The sequence below is a fragment of the Zonotrichia leucophrys genome, chromosome 9 (genome assembly GCF_028769735.1).
Source record: "Zonotrichia leucophrys gambelii isolate GWCS_2022_RI chromosome 9, RI_Zleu_2.0, whole genome shotgun sequence".
Lineage (NCBI taxonomy): Eukaryota > Metazoa > Chordata > Aves > Passeriformes > Passerellidae > Zonotrichia > Zonotrichia leucophrys.
The window spans coordinates 2829009-2851276 of record NC_088179.1 but is presented as its reverse complement, the minus strand read 5'-3'; the positions used below and the strand labels follow the sequence as shown (position 1 = coordinate 2851276).

The 22268-nt window shown below is 39.5% G+C and overlaps 1 protein-coding gene across 8 annotated transcripts in view; it reads left to right on the top strand.

Annotated features, from left to right (window-relative positions):
* Nucleotides 1-22268, top strand: part of PIK3CB (phosphatidylinositol-4,5-bisphosphate 3-kinase catalytic subunit beta) — a 97254-nt gene that overhangs the window by 29816 nt on the left and 45170 nt on the right. For 6 of the 8 annotated variants that reach the window (XM_064721079.1, XM_064721080.1, XM_064721076.1 and 3 more), the window contains one exon: nt 16289-16404. The gene's annotated coding sequence lies outside the window, so the exon portion shown is untranslated. Of the gene's footprint in view, nt 1-729; nt 749-11171; nt 11204-16288; nt 16405-22268 lie in introns of those variants that run through there. The other 2 variants (XM_064721084.1, XM_064721083.1) reach the window with 2 other exon arrangements.

Genomic DNA, 22268 nt, shown 5'->3' with positions numbered 1-22268 from the left:
TTGTGTTAGAAATTTAACTTTTTGTAAATTATTTTAGTAAGCAAGTAAGCAAGCAGTTTTGCTTTGGGTTGGTAAAGTGTGTATTTACAATCCAGAATGAACAGCAGGTAACCTTTGAAATAATCACAATTTGGGGAATCTTCGAGGTGAAGGGTACCTGGATCTGGATAATGCCTGAAGTATCAGGTTTTTATTGGCAACATCGACCAGTCTGTGTTAGTCTATCAAATTTACATGGGTAAATGTTTTTATCCCAGCCTTTGGTGGAAGGAAATTCAGGAATGTGCTTTCATTTACATACATTAGGAGCTGCAGAGGAGGCCCTCATGTGCAAATGCCCGTGGATATGTAGGTACCAACATAATTGAATTTACATACTGCTTGAGAAGATTAAAGAAACAAAGAGTGACACCGAGGTGTCAAAACCAGCTTCCTTTGACAAGTGGGATTGGGCAGTTCTGCTTCCCCACTGATCATTTGTGTGTGGCCATTGTGACTGGCTTGATTGTGGCTTCTTTTCTGCAGCCGAGGTTCATCCCAGCCTGCTCCAGGGCTGCACGGAGCTCAGGATCCGGGCTGTCCTCACCTACCTTGGTTTAATTCCCTCTTTTGGCTTTTGGCCAAGCCCTCTGCAGTTCATTGTAAGGGAGAAGGGCACATGTATCCATTTCTTACCTTCGGTGTCCTGACTTGAAATTGTGAATGAGCTGAATCGGGAGTACCTTCGTGTCTTTGCAGCTACATCTAGGTATACAGAAGCATGCTCAGTACTTATTTTTAAAAAAGCATAAGAATTAGGAGTACTATAACTTTCTTCTGACACAAAGTATGTAAATTTGCTACTCACAGCTTACTGTTGTTTTTTTCAAGCTTGTAAAACGTGCATTTTTCATAAGTAGTATTGCATACAATTGCAACATGTATTGAAATTTTTGCTATGAAATTGAATTAAGGATGCTTTTCTGTTTCTAAACTATCTTGCTTTTGTTTGCAAAAGTAGTTACTCTGATTTTTTAGAACAGCTTTGTGAATTCATCAAATATCTTTAAGGAACTCCATCAGAGGTACTGATATCTAGTTTTGTGCTTGTGTAGCTCAGATTTATATGCTGCTGTAAAGCTGAACCGTTTTACCTCCCATATTAGGTTGATAAATAACCTTTTAGTACTTCACTAATGGCTGAAATGCAATTTTTGTTCCTGTTTTTTGGAAACTGTGATGATTTGGAGTAAAGGCTGCGTTGGAGGCTTAACTTTTGTGTTGGTATGTGATGTTATGTTTTGTCTTTGCCTGAATTTACTTGTAAGGGGAGGAACAGTGACAGCACTGTTACCCCTAATTTCTTTTTATGAAACACAAGTAATCAGTGCCTTCTCATTGCTGTCTCTTTGGGTTCACTTTTAGGGGCTACTAAAGGCTTAGATTGATTTTAAAATTCTTTTCACAGTGCTCTTCTGAGGCTTTTCCCCACCATATTTGTTATATGCAAAGCAGAAAGCATAATTTGGAATTAAGGGGCAGTTTTAAGTGATGTGCACTCCATTAGAGCTTGCACTGCTTGCTGTCCCTTTAGGCCATTCCTGTCCTCTCCTTGTCCCCAGGCACCAAATATCCACTGGATTTTAAAAATAAACCTCAGTGAGAGAATTGAGATGTGAATTGGAGGATGTAAGTTTGGAGTTGGCCTCAGCTGGCAGAATGTGGGCAGGAGCTGGTGAGGCTGGCAGAGGTAGATAAAGAGTTCTGTGGAAGTCATGTGGGGCTCTGTGGGGAGAGTTATCTGTTAATAAGAATTTGTAAAAATACTGCTGTGCCTTTAGTTTCATGGTGCAGGGTTGCTATGAGGTGTTTGCTAAACTCTTGGTGTTTCTGGAAGCCCTTTGTGTGCAGGAAGGTATCAGGGCAATGAAATAATTAAAAATAAGCATAAGAATAGGCAGTTGTTTATGGAAGCTGCCATGTGGACAATCACTGGTCTGTAGACACTGCCAGAGGCTCAGAGTCCTGCTGTCAGGTGGTTTTGTGACAGATTTAGTGTGGAAGACCTCTGTGTGTGTGCAGCTACAGAGTATCAGAAGCAGCTTAAAATTCAGGGTAGGTAGGTGGTTTGGAGAGCATTGTACAAAATCTCTAGAAAATAGAAGAGCTGGTAGTATTTTTTAGTGCTTGAGGTTCTTATGGGAGCTAACTCTGGAGCAATTCCTTTTTTTTATCTTCGGTAACTACAGTTCTTGAGAGATGCACATTGATGTTGTTGCATCATTTTATTTTCTAAGAGGGAAAGGTAACTGTTATTTCACTTAACAATTGGATGTTTATGAGTATAGCATGTTCACAACAGAAGAATATGAAGCCCACATGATTTAAAAAACTGATTACATTTGTGTCACTACAAGTAACAGCCCAAAACTGCTGCTTTTGAGTCCTGCAGAAGGATGGTTTTCAGTCAGTGGTGTCGTTGCTGTTTCTCCAGAAGACTGCAGGTTGGTCTGTAGTTTGCATGTACAAACCATTGGTACAGACACAGCTGCAGGGGAGAACCAGGTCACCAAAGGCCTGTGTTGCCAGCAGAAACTCAAAAAGCTGAGTACAAAGTTGACCTGGTAGGAAGAGGCACATAAAATGTTATTTGAAAATTGCACTGGGCACTGAATGCCCTTCCTGCTTGGCTTCATCTCTCAAATTCCTTTTCTGGTGTTGAAGAGTACTTTGGTCCTTTTGCCTGTACTTTTTTCCACTTCATCTACCTTTCAGTATGCCCAGCTTTTTTCCTTATTTTTTTTCTTTGTACAGTATGGCACTAAGTTTACGACTCCTGGGTTAGTCCTTCTCCCCAGATCCTCCATTTATTTATTCCCTCCCAACCCCCAAAGAATTTAAGTGTGTTAACCATACGTGACAATGTTATTTACTTTCTGCTGGTGTTGGGAGATGTTTTGCATTTGGGTTTTTTTGTGGTTTGGTTTTGTTGGTTTTTTTTGGTTTTTTTTTTTCCAGTTCCCTTTTTGACTTAAATAGGTGTTGCTGAGGAAGGCAAGGCCTTTGAGACTTTCACACCACTACACACACATGGGCAATGGCAGCCTCAGGATGGGAGCAGACACAGCAGAGTGTTGGTCCTGCTACTAATTCATGGAGATGGACAAGACTGAATCCCCAGAAACAAGTCCAAACCTAGCAGGAAATAAAATTTGTAATGTAGAATCCTAAAATGATTTGGGTGGAAAGGTTAAACCTTGCACTATCCCAGGTTGCTCCAAGCCCCATTCAGCCTGGCCTGGGACACTCCCAGGGCTGGGGCAGCCACAACTTGCTGTACAATTTTACACTAATGTAAACCTGAAAGGAAGTTCCAGCCATGGAAGGTCAGCCTTTACCCAAGCACCAAGTGACAGCGTGAGAGGAAATGCCTCAGCTGCACCAGGGTGGGTTTAGGTTGGATATTAGGAAACATTTCTACTCCAAAAGCGTTATCTAGCAGGTAGTGGTGCACTCACCTTCCCTGGATGAATATAAAAGATGTGCAGATGTGGCACTCAGGGTATGGTTTAGTGCTGGGCTTGGCAGCACTGGGTTAATGGTTTAACTTGCTGTTAAAGGTCTTTTCCAGCCTAAATGATTCTATGATTTTATTCTGTCCTGTGCCAGGTTTAAGTGAAATTGAGGAACTGTGGATTGAGCCACAACAGCAGGAGGTGAGGGGCACTCTGTGCTTCTGCTGAAGTTTATTTACTTGTGGTGATGCCTGAGGTGTGTCTGTGTCTGCAAAGAGCTGCCTCATTTCTCCTTTCGTGGGAGGAATCTGATGAATGCTGACCGGAAAGTGAGCAGCAGTTTCTGAACCCTCAGAGTGAAGAAAAACACCATTAGTCTGGCAGACTGTCAGCAGCAAATGGTACATTAATTGTTGGCACAAAACTTGCCAGCAAAAAAAAAAAGACTTTCCTTTCTATTGTTAAAAATAAAAATGAGGAGGGACTGATTATTTGTGCTCAGTGGCAAATATTGTTCTGCTTTTTAGTATCCATGTAAGACAGATACAATGCTTTTGACAAATCCTTTTATATTTTATTAAAAATAAAAAACGACTTTATAATATACTGATAATCTGCATCTGATTACATATCTAACTTTAAATAATTTTATTATTTTATAAGCTTTTACAAGCTGTGTGCAAACAATTTCAAATTTTCCCATGTGTTTAGAGATAGAGATATCACTTTCCAGATGTGTAGAATACTGAGAGTCTTCATTCTAGGCCAGTTTTACCTCCCCAGCACTTCAGAGGGTCTTTTTTACATCTCCTACTAGTGGTAGTAATGTAGGGAGATAATATTTTTTTAATAGAAATGTTTATTTACACTAAAATTAGGTGACCTCTAGCTATGTTGAAAATTTTAGTAAGCTCAGAGTAATGACCTAACTCTATTTTTGTCCGAGTAATAGTAACAGCAGTTACATTTTGTTTACTGAATTGTTGCTTAAACTTTTAGGATGTGGTTATTAATTGTTGTGGTGTTGTTGTGAGGGTCTCTAGGACGAGGTGAGAGATGAGAATTGACTCTTAAGTTGTTAGCAGGTTGAAATATAATATAATATAATATAATATAATATAATATAATATAATATAATATAATATAATATAATATAATATAATATAATATAATATAATAGTATATAATATAATAGTATATAATATAATATAATATAATATAATATAATATAATAGTATATAATATAATAGTATATAATAGTATATAATAGTATATAATAGTATATAATAGTATATAATATAATAGTATATAATATAATAGTATATAATAGTATATAATAGTATATAATAGTATATAATATAATAGTATAGTATATAATATAATAGTATAGTATATAATAGTGTATTGTTTTATATTATATTATATTAATATACTAAAATTACACTATAGAAAGAGAAAGGTTAGACATTAGAAGGTTAGAAAAGAATGATAATAAAAAACTTGTGACAGACCAGAGTCCCAATACAGCTGGACTGGGATTGGTCATTAATTAAAAACAATTCACATGGAACCAATTAAAGATGCACCTGTTGGTAAGCAACTTCTAAACTACATTCCAAGCAATCAGATAATTATTGTTTACATTTCTTTTCTGAGGTTTCTCAGGAGAAAAATCCTGGCAAAGGGATTTTTCATAAAATATGACAGTGACATTAGGATACCATTTTTTTTATACTCAGTGTCATTCTGCACAAATTAGAGTCCAGCTGCCATAAATGCACAAAAATTGTTTATTTGCATTCTGCAGTCTGTTTTGATAACTGGGAGCTTCTGTTTCCTCTGGGTGCTGTAAATAAATCTGGTGCATGAAGAGTTGCAGTGAGAGGGAAGAGCAGGAAAGTTCTGCATAAAAAGGAAAAGCTGTCTGTTTAGTAGAGTTCTTCAATAAAAGCAGGTTTGGCAAGAATGTGAGGATGTAACTTAAGTTGGAAAGAATGTTAAGACCATAATAAAGTTTTTTTATCACAATTTCTTGTATGAGTAGTCAGTGGAGATCTGCATCAGCTGAATGCAGATGTTGGGTGCTGTCCTAATTTCTGTCACTGCAAATATGCTGGGTTACAACTCACTTTATAGCAAACCTGCTGGGCACCCCAAAATGACAAAAGTCTTTATCTGTTTCTACATTTTGAGTAAAGAACTTCTCTCTGTGTATTATTTCTCATACTCCATTTGGTTTAACTGAAAAGCTTCAGCATTAATTTAATTGGATGGAAAATACTGTGAGTAAAGCACCGGCTGGGGATTTGTAATAATTAGATTCTATTTCCAAGTGTGTCACAGGCTCTGTGTGAGTTCAGAGACATTTGCTTATCCTGGTGTGTGTTTTTATCTGTGCATCGAGGGTGAGGCAGTTTTCTTTCTTTGCATGGTAAATTTGAATTAATGTCCTTGAAGAAATACAATGGATGTGATGCTGAGGGCAGGGCTTGGGGATGGGCCTGGCAGTGCTGGGACAAGTTGGACTCCATTACCTTAGAGACCTTTTCCAACCCTCATGAGTCTAAATTTCTCTGCTGCTTCTAGGATAAATGCAAACACTTCATTGAAAAATACTTTGTAGTAGCTCTGGTAGTTGAAATCGATGACGAATAAGTTTTATGTGCTTTGTAATAGGATGGGGAAAAGGTAAATGTATTTTTAAGTGGCCCCATTAAAAAAAAAGATCAGTTGAAGTGATCCCATATAGTTGTTCCAGCTGATGCACAGGCTCCCTTTGGTGACTGTCAGTGAAAATGGTTTTGTCAAAAGAAAATCTCCTTTTTTGTGTTTAAAAAAATAAAGGAGAAATTATTCGTAAAAAGTAGGTAGAGGCAGATTGTAGTGCAGCAGCTGAAGTATTTTTAAAGCATCATATCATAAGATTAAAAAGTTAGAGCCTTTAGTGTATTCTTGTCATGGGAATAGAAATTTGAATGATTAACCCCTTTCTATTTATAGCTGTTTTCTGAGTTATTTCAGTTCCAGTTAACTTCTAGGTAAATTTCATGAGAAGGCAGAGCAATTCTTGCCTTAGTCTATCTCTGCAGCTCATCATTTTAGTGTCCTCAAGTAACTTTCTTTTTAATGTGATTTTCACAAACCACGGCTGAATTTTCAGATTCATTTGTAGTTTGGTAACTTGTCAGATTTTGTACAGGATTTATAGAGGCCTTCAGCATTTGGTGGCTCCTTTTGTCTTCCCATCTGTACTTGGCAGTTTTTTAAATCCTGGTATATCACTGCTTAGGGGTGAATTCCTGGGGTTATTGCCTCAGGAGAATGAGAGGTGCAGGCTCTGTGAGCTGTGCTGATCAAGCTTGAAAGAACCAGACAATATATACCAATTTCTGTGATAGTTTTCCACTCTCTTGATGCCCTAAGTTGCTTCTTCATCGCTGATTTAACTGGGACTTGTTGGCCAGGAAAGTAACACACTGCTCTTCAGGTGGTTTTTAGCTCTATTTGTGCAGTGAGAAAGGGTTTCTACCTATAATGACAATTTTCTTGAAAAAGAGGCAGTGGCTAGACCCCTTATACAAAAAGAGTTCTTCAAAATGGCATTTTTCCTGAAACCTTAGGCTCAAGCACCTTATTTTGGTGATTAACAGACCCAGTTAAGCTGAAGAAAGATTTGTTGGGGTGTGGTAGCAAATGAAATGGTTTCTTGTTAAACTTTCTGTGTCATTCTGTGATGTACTTTTTCCTTGCAATGTATGGGTGAGAAGTAAAATAGGATTTTAGAGGGGCTTTGTTTTCTTTCCCACTTATCTTGGGAGAAAATTTGAAAGGAGTTTAGAGAAATATTTCTTGAGCTTTTCTGCTGTCAAGTATGGTGCTGAGAAATTTCTGTCTTGACCAAGCCATCGTTGTTGGTGTGAAAACTGAAAAGCCTTTGCTTTCAGTTGCAAGAGTCACTTTTTTGGTGTCTGATTTTGTCATATTTTAATAATTGCTTTCCTAAATACAGATACTGTCCTCCTGCTCCTGCAGCTTGGAGGTGAAGCAGGCTGGGGTGCAGAATGCAGTGAAGGTGTCACAGGAAAGTCTGAGAAGAAGGAGCTGATGTTCATTTATCAGGGAGAGGCTGGGTTTGAGATGCCTGTGCCAGACAGTGGAGTAAATACTGGGGTCATGACTGAGTGACAGCAGGATAAATAAAATAATAATATATTAAATATATACAATATAAAATAATGTATTAAATATATGCAATATAAAATATGCAATATGAAATAATAATATATAAAATATATAATATAAAATAAACATGGACCATAATGTACATGCTGCCTCTGCTCCTGCTCACAACATGGAAGGGAATTTCTCTCTGGAGGGCTCCTGGCACCACAAAATGCTTCTGCTTCTCTCAGAAATGAGCCTGTGGAGCAGGTAGCTGGTGAATGGACTGAAACCCTTCATTAATGAAGGAAACCAGAAAATGCCAGTAGTCTGAATTCCTGAGCTGAGCACTACAGCTGAGGAAAAAAGGGTTTGGGTTGGTTGGTTTGTTCTTACATCAAGTATTCTGTAATGTTAGGTGCTATGTCCAAAGGCAGTGGAAAAAATGTGCATACTATTCAAATCTGACTTTTGGATCCACATTCAGATATAAACTGTTGGTTTGAGGACAGGAGGATTGTCTTTTGTATTTGTTTGTCTTTTGTGGTGTGTTTTTGGTTTTGGTGGGTTTAGAATTTTGTTTGTTTGTTTTTGTTTTGTTTTTGAAACCAAGCACTCCCTTGCTTCTAGCCTGGGATTAGTTCAGATTTGGAGTTCTTAAATTGCCTAGTATTATAAATTATCATGCTGAAATTATGCTTCATATTTTAAATATTTTTTCTATGAGGCCTCACTACGTGAAAGAGGAGGGAGTGGGGAGCAAGAGCAGATTAAAATGCACACTTTTATTATCTAAAAGAGCTAATAGATTTCCTTTTGAATGTCAGATGTAGCTGTAGGTAAACTGCATTTATTAGATACTTGTATTTTTCCTTCTTCAGCACAGGAACTATTCTTAGTGATTACTTCTAGTTTCAGGTAGAATTTACTGTATGCATGTTTTTAGTGATGGAATGCTGTTTTTATTTATTATGTGGTAATATTTGGAATCAAAGAGCAAGCTGGACTGCAGCAGAATGTCTGTAAAATAAATTAGGTATTTCTGTGTTGGTTCACAGTCCCTTGCAATCCACACGTGGGAGTTTGTTTGAATCATAAAGAATAAAGCCTTTCAAGTGATACCTGGAGCAGGGTGGGCAGCACCTTCACAAAATGGCTCAGAATAATTAATAACTGACAAATTGTTCAGTCTTGCTTTTGAATTCTGTGTTCTCATTTCTATAAATTCAAATATGAGCACAACAAAAAGCAGAATTTGGGAACTAAATAGAAGTAAATTTGTGTAGTTTCACCATATTAGGCATTTCACAGAATGTAATTGGGAAGTGAAACGTGGGGACGTGCAAATAGTGAAGAAAACAGACTACACAGATCACAAGAAACAGAAATCACAAGTAGTGCTGCTAAATACATTTCAAGTAACTCAGTAATTGTGGTGGGATCTTCACAGAAACAGGATGAGGACTCACTGCTGTATTTCTGTGTTTAAAGTGCAGGTAAATATTTATTCATGTAGTAACTTTTGGGTGGAACCAGGTGGTGTTTTTCAGTGTTTTTATGTCTGTGACACACTGGTGAGTAGAAAATGCATCAGCAATAAGGGCCATGTTCAGGTGTTCCCGAGTTCAGAGGAAGTGCTGTGTTAGACCTTGGCCTTTCAGAGTTCAAGGCAATCAGAGAGAAATCATGAAAAAGGACACCATAAACTTTAGAATGGCTGAAAATATCTCATTAAACAAATAAAAGGTTTCTTTATTGAAAGTAATGGTGCAGGGGTAATTTTGTTCGAGACTAAGTCCTTGTGTTCTGCCTAGTAATTAACTCTAGATTCAGGAGCAGCTTAAAAAACAAAAATATGGGGTGTGATAGAAGAGCAAAGAAACAGGAACAGGAATTGCTGTGCTGCTGGCTGTTAATGTCCCTGAGACTTGTCCTTAAATACTGCTTTAGATGTCATGAAAATCCATGCAGAATCAAATATCTTATTATTGCTTGCAGCCCATTGTAAGATGTGGGAAGCTGAATTTGGGTGCCAGGGCTGCTGAGGGTGTGCAGGGATGGCAGGCTGGGGGTTCACTGACTCCTGCAAACACCTCTGTAGGTGTCACCAGGGCTTGTGCAGGATGCTGGCTTTGTCTGCACCTGCCTAAACTGCTGCTCAGCGATTAGGCTGGCTCAGCTCAAGCCTTTGGGGCTCACATTGCACCTGTAGGTGAGGATTTCTTGCACATGCACGTGTAGGTGAGGATTTCTGGGAAGAGGAGCACTGTTCTGTGACCGCAGCTTCCAGTTCCTCCCTGCTCTCAGCCACATGGAGTGAGCCAGAGGTGGAGAAGCTGCAGGGCTGGCGTGGAGGTGGAAGTGATCTGTGGGCCCTGGGAGGAGCTCCATCTTCACATGGCTGAGTCTGTTCAGGGTGAGCCATCCAGGGCTTTGTCCCAGCTCGGGGCTGCTGAGCCAGCTGGGTCATCGCTTGTGCCCCGTGCTGCAGCGGAACTGGAAACCAGCTGGAAAGTGTTGCTCGCTTGATTCTGTGTTTGTGGAGCACTATAAAGGCTGGAAAGTGTTGCTCACTTGATTCTGTGTTTGTGGAGCACCATAAAGCAGATCTAAGCACTTGTTTGTGAGTCATCTGAAATAACAAACACGCTGCTGTTTTCACAGAACCGTCACAGCAGCCTTGAACTTTGTGCTTTTTGAACCGTGGAGTGGCAGACAGAGCACATCCTCCAGGCCAGAGCCTCTCCTGGGAGCTTTTCTTGCTCTGCTCTTGTCATTAGAAGTGATCAGCACTGGCAGCCAGCCCTGAGTGCTGAGGGCATCCCAGGGTCTCCCTCAGCACAGACCTTGCCCATCTCCATCTCAGCACTCTGCCCTCAGGTCAGGGGATGTCTGCCTCTCTGACATAGTGTGAGAGGAAAATTTGCTGTCTCGGAGCCTCTTTTTGTTAAGCTTCCCTAACAGTGATGTGTTCCCCTTCTGCTTTGCCCAGAGGCATTTCTTTTGAAGGTGGCAGAGCAGGAAAAAAACCAAGTGAAACGTTCTGGGAAAATAAAAACTAATTATTTTTGTTTAGGTTTCTGTTTGTTGATCCTAAATAGTGCAGGTGATTCCTTCCTGTCTGGAACTATGTGTTCTTGCTGCTTTAAGGGAAAGTCCTTCATTTTCCAGTGCCAGTAAGTGCCAACAGTCTTTTGCTCTTAAGTTTGACTTTATTGTAAGGAAAAAAGATTATTTTCCTCACAACTCCAATGGAATTGAGTTCTAAGATAGAATTAGTAGGAGGGTTACTGAGCCTTGAACACCATCAGGCAGGATACATCACTGGGAGGGAGGGACACACCCTCCCAGATAAATTCAAATATCTGTAACAGACACCCTGTTAAAGAATCACTGTGATCAAAAGAAAAACTATGTTCAAAATAAAGGTGGAAACTTGCAAGATCGTTTTGATGTTGTTTTGCAGATCTAAACTGGAAGGGAGCTCAGCAGCCTGTGTAACCAAGTAAAAACATGATTCATTGTGAGGTGTATCAGTCTGTGCTTGTGTGAGTATCGATGAGTTTTACCCGAGCCTGTTGGGCACTGAAGGGGATTTCAGAGGTGAGGCACAGCTCTGGGAAGGGTGAACAAGGCTCCCTCAGACTGTGAGTCACTGTGGTGGGAGACAGGGCTCCTGCACCAGTCACCCACTGCATAAATGTAATTATGGGATCGACTTCTTGGTGGAGGCATAACTGAATCTAGCCTCAAATCATGTTTTTATCTGTTTAACCTAAAGAATAATACTGGAAAATGCTAAGTGGTCTCTGCTTTGCCCAGAGTGCATGTTGTTGGCAATTGGGGCATGTGGCCACAGTCGCTTTGGCCCAGCTTCAGGAATAAGAAAAGACATAAACTGACTTACAATCTGACATAGATATCTCTTTTGAACTCATTTGGTGCTCTGCAATTTCTGTCTCTATCTTTTTTTTCTTTTTCTGTGGCTGTTCTTGTGCAATGAGAACTTGTTGCTCTATGCCTGTTTAGTTTTGGTTAAAAGATTTTGTACAAGATATGTGGGTTTCACATTTCAGAGAAGTCTGAGGCTTTTCAAAGGATATCACTGGTTTCTGACCAAGCACCAACACCTGGGAAAGTAGAGCACAAAGAAGAATGCTGTCCTGTGTGTAACACTGTGCTGTCCATTGGCAGTTTTGTCATTTAGGCAGGTGTGCATTGCTGTGAGCTTCTCTTCTGCTCACTGTTTCAGTTCCTGCACTTGAGTTGTGATAGCCTAGTTACTGGCAGTGAATGCTCTTGAAGGATTTTGTGTCTGTTATTGTTGGAACTTCAGACTGAGTTGCTTTATATGTTTCAGTATTTTTTAAAGTTGAAGATACTTGGTGTATTTACTGATCCTTCATGCTTTTTTGTCTCTGACTTGGTGAAATGGTGAGTGTGACCGTGTTCACAGGGGTCTGAGGATGAGGGAAGAGACGAGGATCTGACTCCATGTTTCAGAAGGCTTGATTTATTATTTTATTGTATATATTACATTAAAACTGTACTAAAAGAATAGAAGAAAAGGTTTAATCAGAAGGCTGGCTAAGAATAGAATAGGAAAGAATGGTAACAAAAGCTTGTGTCTCAGACAGAGTCCCAGCCAGCTGACTGTGATTGGCCATTAATTAGAAACAACCACATGAGACCCATCACAGATGCACCTGTTGCATTCCACAGCAGCAGATAATCATTGTGTACATTTTGTTCCTGAGGCCTCGCAGCTTCTCAGGAGGAAAAATCCTAAGGAAGGGAATTTTCATAAAAGATGTCTGTGACAGGTGAGTTTCTTCATTGCTACAGCAGCTAATTCACTTTGATATTCACTTGTCCAGTCTTCAGCACTACTGAGAGCTTGAAATGCTCAAGGCAGCTTGGAGGTGACCGAAGCTGTGAACCAAAAGCTCTAAAATGCCCCAGCTGTGTATCACTGTCCTAAACTTCTGCCGGTCTCTCCTGATGTCTGCCTCAGTGCTTTCTTCCAGAGTAAGAGATTTAATCACAGAGAAATACCCAGGAAACTGTTGTGTTATGTCATTCAGCCCACTCAGAGTTCCTTACCTCAAGTAAACCTGGAGCATCCTCTCTGACAAATGAATTTTTTGTGTACTCAGAAGAATTGAAAGAGCAGCAGCCTGTCTGATGGGCCTAGAAATTGTTATAGAGGAGAAGACAATAGGGCCACAATTAGCCCAGTAATTTCTATGTGACACCTTACATTGCTTATGAATTATTTTTTTCTCTTTTTCCTTTTCTCTGTCTTTGTGAGTGGCCTATTCCCTTGGCTCATAATTGTTTATCTTGAACATTATGCCACACAGGAATTTTAGGCAAAAGTTTCTTGTAGCTCTTCCCCCTTTCTTTCCTTTTTGGTTATATATATATATACATATATATATACACACATATATATAGTTATATATGTATATGTATATATATAATATATATATTATATATATACATATATAACTATAAAATACATTCATAAGTGTTTCTTTGGACATAGGGAGTGTAGGTGAAGAGCTCTGAAAAGTTTTACTGTATTGTCACAGGCATTTTTATTGCCACCACTCAGTGATATGATTGCTGAATTGCCTCATAAGATTGTTAATGTTTTAGAAAAAACAAGTTGTGATTTACAGAAAATCACTATCTATGTAATGAGGGTAAAATTAAGGATTCACGAAAATTATTATTTTGCCAAATGCAATTTTTCATGCAGAAGCTGCAAGCTGGAACGGAAAAGGATTTCTGTTGGGTCCCTGGTGGGTGCTGTCAGAAGAAGTTTTATGGGTGTGGGCCCATGGTGGTTTGGTGGTGTGTTCTGGCTGAGGTCACACCCAGCAGACCCACAAGAGAGGCTCTCTGTAGTGTCCAGCTGCCAGTTCTGTTTTTCCCATGTTCTGCAGACAGGTACAGTGAGGAAAAGAAATGTCCTCAGACAGTGCAGTTTGTGATCAGTGCCTCCAAGTCCTGCAGTTCCCAAAGATGGTGCTGGCAGGTTTGTGATGTGGTTGGAGTCCTCAGCAGCTTTTCACAGTCAGTGAAAGGCCAGCAGGGTTTGTACCCTGTCTGCTGGGTGTAACCAGCAAATTCTCCACTCATGGTGTGAAGGTGGGAAGTGTCCTGGCTGCCCATATGTGATCTGCAGCCCTTGGGTACCACCTCTCTTACCCCTGCTCTGCAGAAAGAGAAAGGTTGGTTGGTGAGAAAAACAAGGCTGCACCCTCTCATCCTCTAGTGAAGGGTTTGTTTCTCATGCTTGGCTGTAGCAATGGCTGCTTTGTTTGTGTCCTTTAGGTCTCAAGGGCTGGCTGATCCCCCACAGTTGGTTGTAGAGGACCAGCCTGGTGTCAGTGTGATGTCTGAGCTGCAGAGATGCAAAGTGCTGGGAGAAAAGAGGTGAAACAGGACAGGGAGCTGTGACAGGAGCTGTTCACAATGCAATGATTTGTTTAGGCTGTACCATTTATAGACCCTGGGTAACTTTTAGGCACCCACCATCTGATTGGTCATCATGTGTCTAGCTAGCCATTGGCCTCTAGAAGTTTGGAATATCTAGCTTTTAGTCAGTGCCCTGCTGCTGCCATGGGGTATGGTTCAGTCACACACTGTGCCCCTTGTGTGAGGGGCCACAGGTCATGCAGGATTTCTTCCTTGGGTGGAAGTTCTGTTGTCATGTCTGTGAGCTATGGCAGGATGCATTTCACAGCCCCTCCTAAGATCCTGCCTGCTGGCCAGTAGCCTTTGATTAGGATTTTTCTGATTCCATAAGCACAAATATTGACATGGCTGTAAAACATGAATTCCAGGCTGGTAGTTCAGCTTTGCTTCTGTGAGATTCACGCTGATGCTTTGTCCTTGCAATTTCCAAATCACATAATACTGTCTTCATTTTTGTCTAGTCTTTTTTTTCCTCTTGTGTGTGTTCCCTGCTGTAGGCTCCTAGACATTAATTATGAGAAGTTTTTGGACTAACTCATGCCTCTGTAAATAAATAAAATAACTTAGTGTGTGTGGAGTGGCTTCTTGGACACCAGGTTGTGACAGTGATCACAGGGTTTTCAGGATGAGGGAAAAGACGTAGATCTGACTTCATATTTCAGAAGGCTTGATTTATTATTTTATGATATCTATACTACATTATAACTATACTAAAAGAGTAGAAGGAAAAGTTTCATCTCAGAAGGCTAGCTAAGTTAAAAATAGAAAGGTATGTATAATAAAGGTTTGTGTCTTGGACAGAGAGTGCAAGCTAACTGAGCTGTGGTTGGCCATTAATTATAAATGTCCAAGGTGGGCCAATCACAGAAGCACCTGTTGCATTCCACAGCAGCAGATAACCGTTGTTTACATTTTGTTCCTGAAGCTTCTCAGCTTCTTAGCAGGAAAAATCCTAATGAAAAGATTTTCATGACAAGATGTCTGTGACACCAGGTGAAAACCCATTTTGTGACAATACCTTTATGCACCAAAAGGTTGTGCATGGAGCAGTAACTGAACTTTTTTTAGACCTGGTTGTGCATGGAGCAGTAAGTTAACTTTTTTTAGACCTAAGTACATGAGGCAGTAAGGATTTATCCCTCAAAGCCACTGAAGAGTTGGAGTTGCTTCAGAGGGCTCCAGGTACCAATTCCCAGAGGAATTCTGCTCTGTGTGGGACGAGGCAGTGACAGCCCTCCCTCCCTCCCTCCTGGTCACTGTGATGAGTTCTCACAAGCACAGGGGATGTGCCTGGTGTGGTTTAGAAAAAGAATTGTTTATGGGAAGTGCAGGGTAGTTACTTGTCTTGTGCTTTGTGGCTTGGCCTACAAACCTGGAGATAGCATCAGTGCGAGCTGCCAGCATTGCTTGCTGCTCAGGGGGATTGAATGGTTTTTGTTCGCTTCTCTTTGCTGAGAGCTCCATTTGCAGGGTACAGCTGAGGAGAATGAGCCTTGGCTCTGTGGAGATGTTCTGCCCTGTACATCTGCAGGTGTTGGTTGGTCAGAGACCTTCTGAGCCTGTCAAGGTTGAACTGTGACTAGGAATATGGGATCGCTTGTGTCATCGGCTCAGCTTCTCCATAGGAGGACTACAGATGATACTACACTCTTAAAAAAACCCCAAATCCCCCCAAACAAACAAAAAACCTCCACCAAAATCACCTTACAGGCCAGAGGAAAAAGAGAAAATGTGCTTAAATAAGAAGGCAACTCTGTCTCCCTTTTTTTTTGGCTTTAAGTGCAATGGAGATCTGCTGGTCTGGTTCAAATTGAGTGTACAAAATTTTGAAAATATTTCTGGCAGCTAAAAATGCTTTTGACTAATTCATGATCATAAGACTTATTAGAAGAAATTGCATATTGAAATTATTACTTGGTTTTTTTCCTTTCTGCTAGCAGGGTGTTTGTGGATTTGACATTAATTTAATTGTTAGATTAATCACATTGTGCAGTGGGAATGTGGTGCTGAAGTATTTGAAGGCAGTAAAAAATAATGTGTTTATTAGGTATTTCTGCACAGAAAGTTGGTGCAGCTTTTACACCAAATACAAATTGCTGATTTTCTCATTTGGTCAATTACATTCTATTGTGTTTTGCTTTTTTTAGATCACATTGAGGTCATCTCGTGGAATCTTCTGAAAAAACAAGAGTAATAGGAAGAAAATGTTTAATAAAAGTATCTTCTCTACACAGTCAAACTGAAACAGGGAAGGTCCATTGGAGTAAGTATTACAGGACTGGGGTTTTCTGGGGCTGTTTTCTATTGTATTGTGCTTGTAAAGTCAGCATGATTATTAGGCTTTTATTGTATTTAGTTTTGTTATAGTTACACTAAAAATATAAATGTGTCACTCTACTCATTTCAGTTGATCAGCTGGTAATAGACTCATGGATTCTCACTGAACTCTTCCCTCTTGGAATTAGTTGTATCTTGTGAAATTGGGATCGGTTTCAGGTTTTTCTCTTGGCTGCTGTGTATGCTGCCTGTGGTTTTGAGCAGGGGGTTGTCTGGTACAGGTGTGATTACATATAAGCCCCTATTTGCTGGAAAAAGTTAAGGCACTGCTTGTATTTTCCAGGGAATTTGAAAATACACTTGGTTTTTTTTTGGTCTGTAACTCTCCAGTCATGGCCCTTATGACTGACTTTATTTTTGTTGTGTGTATTATCTGTCCTGTATTGCAGTTCCATCATTCATCAAACTTGCTTAGGTTTTCAGTTTCTGAATGTCAGAGACATCTTTCTTTCACTTTTTGTAGCTCACTTCCAGCTTTTGTGAATTCTGGGCTGACACATGTGTCTCTCATTTCTGATAAAAGGAGCTTCTCTACCTAATACAGGGACTGTGGCTGGCACTTTTTGCTACCAGATAAATAAACATTTGTATCCTGATACAGTGTTATTCTTAATTTCTGTATCCTTCATGTGCTTGAGATGGGAAATGTAATAATTTTTCTCTCACTTTGCATCGGATTGTCAGATGTTTAAACATATTCTCCTTAGAAACTGGGGAAAAGCTGCATTTGTCTGATGCATTTTAAATGCATCTGTCTGATGTAAAATATAATATGTAAAATGCATATGTCTGATGCATTTTACTCCTGCTGTGTGGTTGTGTGAATGGAACTCTGCAGGAGTAAATAACTCACTGGAAATAGTCCTGAATGCCTGGTTGGGAGTGAAAAAGATCTGGCCATTAGAACTGAGAGGGGTGAGAAGTCATTTTACTTTACAAGAAGTATATTTCAGCCTATTACTCTATTACCAAGAGGAAATGACTCCTCTTAGCTTCTTCTTTGAACACAGATGTGTAGAGGGTGTCATAATTTGGGTAGAACAATGTCTGTGGAACCTGATCAGACAAGAAAAGCTTTTCATACTTGGTGTTTTTAACAAAGTGTGTTTAACTGGCAGAATAACATGTTTGGATTGATCAATTTCCTGCCTTAAAGAAAAAAATTCTATAAAATTTTCAATTCAATTTCAATTGTGGATTTAAATAAGTTGATGTGCTTTAGTTCCCTTTCTGTAGGTACTTGAAAGAAATGCTACAATTTTTAGTCAGCACATTTAAATTTTCATCAGTTCCTGTTCTAGGCCAAATGTCAAGTGACTGGTAAATACTCATGTGCCACATTCTTGTGGCACCTGATTGTGAATTCTGACCCCTGAAGTGTTCAGGAGCTGTGTTATGTGGAGTTATTTGTCTTTTACTGCCTTATTAGATTACACAATGGAAATACAGCACCTGCTCACAAGGTCCCAGCACAAACAACCAAACCAACCTATTTGCTGCCTGCACACCTAGTTTGACAGGTTAATTCTTGACTCTGGTAATCAAGTTACTAATACAGATAAACAAAGTTGCAGCTGAGCTCCCCAAACAAATAAAATGAAGAATGTCCACTGGAGACAGCTTTAGTAATTTTAAATCATTGTTTTTAGGCTTATGCCAGACACAAAACTTGCTCAGGTGTTCAGTAGTCAGTAAACTTGCATTTCTTCCCTCCCTCCCCCCACTTTTTTCCTTTTTAAAATTTTTTTTTAAGAGACTCAGAAGATTCCATTGTTACAATTTAAAATTAATTCAGATTTTTCCTCTTTGGAGAAATGTTTTGCAACCCATTTGTTTGTTTGTTTTTCGTTGGAGTTTGTGTGCTTGTGTGTGTTTGGATCATCACAAGGTATTTTGCAATTGGAATTTTTAAATTGCAGTTAGCATTAAAATAAAGTCCTCTCAGCATCTCTATTCACAGTTAAAAAGCCAGATGGATTTCTTGTGAAGTCTTATGAAGATGCTGACTCTCACAGCTGGGGGAAGGTAACCCCAGGAGCAGCCAGGCCCTGCTGAAGGGATGCTGAAGGCTCCAAGGGTTGCTGCATTTCTGGGACACTGAGCCTCCATCCATGGAGACTTGCAAAATTGTGTGTGCAGACTCCTAAGCAAGGTGCTGGAGCTGAGCTTGGAACCAGCTGACTCCCAGGGGTACCTTTCAGGCTAAATAATCTGTAATTCCTACTTAATCTTAAATATTTTTGGTCCTTGTGAAGAATGGCCAGGGCTACTTTTGGCTTTATCACCTTTATCTTCATGACAAAAAGGGTTTCTAGGATTGTGTTTTTCTACCAAATGGCATTCTATTTCAACTTGTCTTTATAGAAAAATAGATATAAAATATATCTAAATATTTGCATTAGAGTTGTTGGATTTCCTTCAGTGTTTGCTCAGTCCTTGACCAGTCCTGTCCATGTAACAAATGGCTGTGAGCAGCCACCTCTGAATCTGTGATGGGGGCATTGAAACTGTTATTGGAAGAAAAATAACTGCAAAAATCCAGCTTGTATAAGAAACAGACCCCATCAGGAAGGATGTCTGACCAGATGAAGCATGTAAAATTTATTTTTTTTTCCATTAAAGGTCATCATTCTACTGTGTAGGATGCATGGCATCTCTGTACGAGACTTAAGGACAAGCTCCTTCTGTGTTTTGGGCTGTAGGTGAAAATTTCACCTTATAGGTGAAAATTTCACTCCTCCTTGATCCTCAACTGCTTTTTATTTCACTGGTTCACCTCCCTCTGTAGATACATGCAATCTGTCTGCTGGAGAATAATCCCCTTTCCTAGAGGTTTCGATCAAAATACCAGAAATAACTAAAAGGTGAATCTTTCAGTCCCTGGGTGAAAAGGTGTCCATCCACTTAGAAGAAAACCTCAGTTTCTGTTTTTAACTTTTTTTACAGTCCAATGTTATCTAGATGTAACATCTTAACAGCCAGCTCCTGGTGAGATTTGATGGTCTAGGTTCATTTGTACATTTCCAAAGGAGAGGAAATATAAACTATTTATATATTTAAATGTCTTATAAGTGGAATGTTTCCTTTGTGTTTACAGTGGAATACAACATTATTTTGAGTGGTAGAACAGGCAAGGAAATCCCAGAGAGAAGAACTAATCCTGGCTGATTATTTCCTAGTTTTGTTGTGGATCTGTTAAGAAGACAGGTACAATTCTTGTTGAACAATGGGAGGACAGGGCCTTTACTGTTTACTTAACAATAAAGTTTTGTTTACTTAGTACAATAAAATAATAAAAGCTCAGATTATTAATGCATCTTTTCAGATTCATGACAGACACTGCATAGTGGTTTAGTAATAGCTTGGGCTGTTAGAAAGCCAGGCCCTTAGGCTGTGGTTTTGCCTACAATTTGAAATGATCTTAAGAGCTGTCAAGTGGCCAGGCAGCCCTGAGGCTGCGAGGAGCTGTCACTGTGCCACTCCTCCTGCACCCTCACCGTGCTGGCACAAGCACTGGAGAAACACCTGACTGCCTGGCTTCAAATGACATCTTTATTCTGCTTCAGCTTCTCCTCCTCCTCCTGCCCTTGTGCCCCCTCCATTCACCTGTTTTGTTAAGCTTGAGTTTGTTTGTTTGTTTAAAATATCCAAGTGAGTGTGCCATCATTTCAATATTTAATCTATTCTTGGAACTCAACATACCCTAACATTTCATGCTGGCCTCCTGATTCTGTTTGGTTTTTGCCTTTTTTTTTTTACGTTATTTTTTAACATGATCTCTCCATAACTGCCCCTGAAGGCCTTCAACTAAAGATCTACTCTTATGTTACCTCCTTACTAAAATGATTTCAAGTTTCATTTCCAGACTGGGAAAAAGACAACACTCCCTCTAGTTCATGAAGTATCTAGAGTGCAGGGTCAAAAGGGCTGAGAACTCACCAGCTGTGATCTGTTCCCAAATCTTCAGCCTCACCTTTGTGCACAGGAACAGGATCTACAGATGCATTGCCTCTCATGTCAGGGCCCACTCTGCCTGCTGCTGTTGAAGTTTGCCAAAATATCTAAGAGAGCTGGTTAGAAATGTTTCTAAAGGTGATTCTATTGTTTTCTATCCTATTTCTATTATTAGAAATGTTTCTAAAGGTGATTCTACCAGATGTTTTCTCACAGCCCAGTTGATATAGAATCCTGAATAACTGGCCTGGCCTTTTTTCCTTGGAGCTTTTCTCCTTTTTGTCTCCCTGACTCTGTTGGTGAAGGTGTCAAAGGAACTGTTCCTCATATGACAGCGCTTTTCTGAGCTGCTGTTTTCTTCCATTCCTTTATACTCCTTCCTTCTCAACCATGCAGAACTGCATTCCAGCCAGCTGAAAGGGAATGTTTTCCCATAGTGTCCTCAGCTTGTGTGTGATTCAGTGATTGGATGCTTCTAAAGACAATTTCACACAGCAATATGGGAATGTGGAAGGAGTTTTTCCTCTCCCTGTAACTCAGTTTACTTGCACAACTCAAAAGGAAGGCCTGAACCTGTTTCTGTATTAATGTGACTATGCAGTGATTTCAGGGTAGAGCAGAGGATGGCTGTGAATTAATTGGGTGTGAGAAGCTGCTGTGTTCCTGTTGGCTTTTCCAGAGTTACCTACTGCCTGGCCATTGGCAGAAATCTATCCAAAGCCTGGGATTTAAGTTTTATTCACTTGTTCAGTTCCTCATAGATGTTCTTCAGAGGGAGCAGCAGGTGTGTGTGCTTGCCTAAGTATATATATATAGTGTGTATATATATAAAAATACATAAATTTATATATATAAAGTAACAGGAAGTAAGATTTTCCTTCTTGTGCAAGCCAAGTCCATAAGTTCCTCTGAGTCTGGAATACCATTTTAGTAGTGTTGTTCTCTATATGTAGACTTGTTTTCCAGGAAAAAAAAATTCTGAAGATAGTCTTATTCACAGTTAGATTTTAAGCTATACTTTCATATGAAAGTATGTAGAATAACTTTTGAATTGTAGAATAACTTCTGTAAAAAGGGATGACTGGAGGTAATCTAATCTAACCATCTGTTCAAATGAAGTTACTTAAATTAAATTTTAATTTGTAACCAGTTAACATGTTTGCATATTTTTCATATCTCTGAGTCCTGTGTAAGTCATTTGCAAATTTAGGTGGTCAGCATTTCTTGAAAACTGGGCCACTTTTATTTAGAGGCATTAATATTTGAGTAGAAGCTGCATTCATTGTGGGTTTAAAATCCTGACTTCAGTTTTTAAAACTTGGTGCATAATGTTATGGGTACACCAGAGGAATAAGGCTACAGGTGATGAGCAGACAAAATAATCAGGGAGCTGGGATAAAAAAAAACTCAAATGAAATTATCTTTGTTTGTGGAAAATTAGCTGTATTTCGTGAGGAAAATGAGCCAATCTAGACTTGATGGCTGAGAGACCACTCTTGGTACCAGTGTGAGCACTGTGAGGGAAGGAGGCCTTTGAAAAAGGCCTTTTTTGTTTTCTGTACATAGATATTTTTAGAAAACTAAATGGTGATATTTTTATTCTGATTTCTGGAGAAACCCTGACTAAATGGACATTTAATTTTCCATTCCATAGGGCCAGCTCATGTGGCAGTTGAACAAAACTGCTGGGAAATATTTATAGTACCACATGATCTTTAAAAATAACTTTCCAGTCTACTTTGTAGATGTCTTGAATTCTTAAAATCTTTGCTATTGTAGGTAGATACCCTTGACATTTGTGGAGTGGAAATACCTCTGCTTTGCTGATTTAGGCAT